A 3,520-nucleotide genomic window follows, 5' to 3' on the forward strand; every position below is an offset into this window, starting at 1 on the left:
TGGATGGTATATGCACACATAGTACGATGTGAAATTGCAAATAAATGATCTAAGATTCGAAAAGAAACAAGGTTGAAAAAGAAAGATGGATTCCTCATGAAGCAACAATGAGGTGCTGATGCTCTAAAAGAAAACAAGAAGCGCGGGGTTCATCCTGCTCCAGAAAAGAGAGGGAAAACTTGTTTAGTCCAGGATCTGAAGCTGGGTCACAGCCACTTAAGACCGATTTAGGATGTTCGCGGAATAGTTTGAGGATCCAATTTAGCTGCTAGCTTGAAGAAACCATGGCAACACAAAGTTTGAATGAAGCAGCAGCAGCAAAGTGACAACGGCATAGTTAACGACTGGCTCTGGTGACGCTTTCAATTTGTCTTCTCTGATTGGTCAATTGTGTATCTGCCAGATGTGAATATTACAAAGCATCAACCTCAGTTCAAACACGTAAAACTTGGAAAATCACTGGACAGAATTTCATCACTGATGTGAACGTCCCCATTGACATTGATTTGATAAAAAAAACTTGTAAATTGTTTGAGATATTCGGAGTTAGGTGTGTAAAGGTCTGAAGACCTGAGCATTTTTACCCAACTACACACCATGGCACACCCAAAACAGCCAAAACAGAAAAAATTCTCACAAACATGAGCGAACACATCCACCCAGAAGAAAAACCTGCTATTTGTAAGTAACTTCAGCCGGTAAATATTTTCATGTGTAATATGCAGAGTTTTATTTTTACTGTCTGGTAATGCCCTCAGCTCATTGGTCAGTCAGTGAAACCTGCTTGTCTGGAGCAGGGCAGGAGAACTTTATCCACCCCCGTGATCCGTACCTGAAGGGAACATGCCCTTATGAGCGACATGGCGGATAACTTCTGGAAAAGTCACATGACTCTCAAACAGCCGACTAATGAGGGTTCAGATTTTAATTCCACACCATAATTTAAAAACAAAAAGTCAGAAACCATCCAGAAATTTTGACCCAAAACGACGTGTCCATGAATCAGTCAAGAAGACATGAACATCTGGAAGACTTCATGAGTCCATAGATTGGCAGGTGTTGGTCTGAACACTTCCTCCTCGCAGCTGCTGACTCTCAGGTAGGTGGATTCGACCTCTTCATCGACTCACAGGAACCTTCTCCCTGATTGGCTGGAATTAAAGGGGCCACATCTGTCTGGAGATTTTAAACCGCGCCCACTAACAGCTCCTGTTGCTCCGCCCCCTCAGCAGATCCACCTGGACATAAATCACCTGCTGATGAAACTCGGCACGCCAGCACTTTTCAGAAGAAGGTGGGATGTTCCTCACCTGTCTTCTGCTGACGGTTCTCTGGGACATCACTGCTGACATCATCAGGAGGCCAGCGCAGCTCTCCGCTCTCTACGTCACCGGCATCCATTGGCTCCACCACAATGGACGGTAGGCACCTGGAGAGTTTTGGAAAACGCTCCTTAGAGTCTGGACACACCTGGAGAGGAGGAGGAGTGGACCAATCAGAGGGCAGGTTGCTGATGACGGAGGGTCTCATATGCTGACGGACAGGTGAAAGGTGGAGTTCAGTGTTTCTGGTCAGGTGTTTCCCATCGCCACTGTAGAGAGAGCTGTAGAGGTGGGCTGTGAGCGTCATGGTGGATGAATGACATCGAGTGAACTCTGAGCCGCCTGTAGCTAAGAGCTAACCTGGAGCTAACAGGAGCTAACCAGCTAATGGATTTTAGCGGGCTAAAGCTAAGTCACGTTGTTAACCGGCTAAAAACCGCGGTTGTTCTACGTTCTTCTGACTTGAAACAGGAGATCGGGTACCTGTAAATCAAAAGGATATGCCCCTAAATATGCCGAACTTCGAGATTAAATTACTTTTAAACGGGTGAGTAAGAAAAAAATTCACTCCCCCCACAGTTGTCATGAAGGTAAACCTGACCTATTAAACCTAAAATATATTTTTGTATCAGGCTTTAAACATGTTTATTTCTGCTGTGAAGTTGGTCTTTTTAACATGGGAGTCTACGGGGATTTGCTCTGTTTTGGAGCCCCTAGTGGATGAGAGGGGAACTGCAATTTTTGTCACTTCCACATGGACTTAACTTTTGACAACCAGGGGTTGCTGCTTGGTTGCATCATTTATTTTGACAGTGTTACAACCATCCCCTTACATAAACTAAGTATAAGCGTGCCTAGGCAACAGAATAGGAAGACTGATTGAAGTGTTCCTGCTAATGTTTGTTTGTTTTTTTGTTTTTTTTAAAGCATCTGATGAGGACTCAAAGAAGGGCAAGTCCATCAGATCAGTGGCAAAGGAGCATGGAGTCTCCCATGTAACACTGAGCAGATAGTGGAAATCACTGCAGAAGCTGAGAGAGCAGGAATCCAGTGATCTTTCAGGTGTAGGCTACAGGAGCAGCAATCCAGTTTTCTCTGAGGCACAGGAAAAAATGTTTGCTGACTATTTGACTGAGGAATCAGACTTGTGTAATGGACTGTCTCCATGTGAGGTGAGAATATAACAGGTTAGCCAGAGTCAGATAGTCTTAAAGCACAGGTGGCTGAAAATTGATTGCATGGGCTAAAGTGTTATTTCGCTTTCTTTCAGGTCCAAAGACCTGTGTGTCAAGTCCCGGTAACTTACAACGTCAAACGCCCACAAACATGGCATGAAAGGCAGACGGCCTGACTGGTTTCCAACTTGCCAGTGAGGAGTGCAGAGGAAACCTGCCTTGCAAATGCTTTTCTGTTCCCTTTTTATTTCTGGGTTTTCTGAACTTAGAAAACAGCCATCAGACTAATTCTGCTTTGTTTACATTTACATGTTCATCCATGTTTACCATCTGTTTTAAATAAAAACTAAATATATTGATACAAAGAAATACACCTGATGCTATCATCATCATCAGTCCTACCTGTACAGACACGCCGTCCTCCCCTGAGGCTCCACCCACTCCAGATTCATAGGTGTGACCAGCTTCGTTGGTCATCTCAGCCAATCAGAGTGCAGAGGATAGACGGGAAGCTGGGAAGAGACAGAAGCAGCATCTTAGTTCCTCTAGTGGGAAAAAAAGATTCCCACCTGATAAACTGTCGGAAAAGGAGCTAACAGGCTGATTGTCTGAAGCCATCCCATAATATTAATCACTGTGACCTGAGGAGTTACCGTGGTAACAGGCTGCTTCGGTCAGATGATCATCAAACCTGAATCTAACAGTGTCAAGTTTTGCCTGGAGTCTGCTGCGTTGCCATGACAACAGAAAGGCGTGCCAACACACACACACACACACACAAACACACGGTTTTCCAACAGTTTTCCTAAGTGTGTGTGTGTTGCTTTTATCTTGTTGCTCTGGATGTTTGTTTGTTTTGTTTGTTTTTCTGGATGTGAATCCATTTGTTGTGGAAAATAATCAGACATCATCAGTTTCTCTCTGGACTCTCCAGAACCAGATCTGTGAAGCTTGAACCAGGTCTCTGTTGTTTAAACCTCCAGCCGACAAATGTTTCCTGTTTCTGTGAGACTTTCAGGAAGA

This window comes from Telmatherina bonti (genome assembly GCF_933228915.1).
Source record: "Telmatherina bonti genome assembly, chromosome: 16".
In the NCBI taxonomy this organism is placed as follows: Eukaryota; Metazoa; Chordata; class Actinopteri; order Atheriniformes; family Telmatherinidae; genus Telmatherina; species Telmatherina bonti.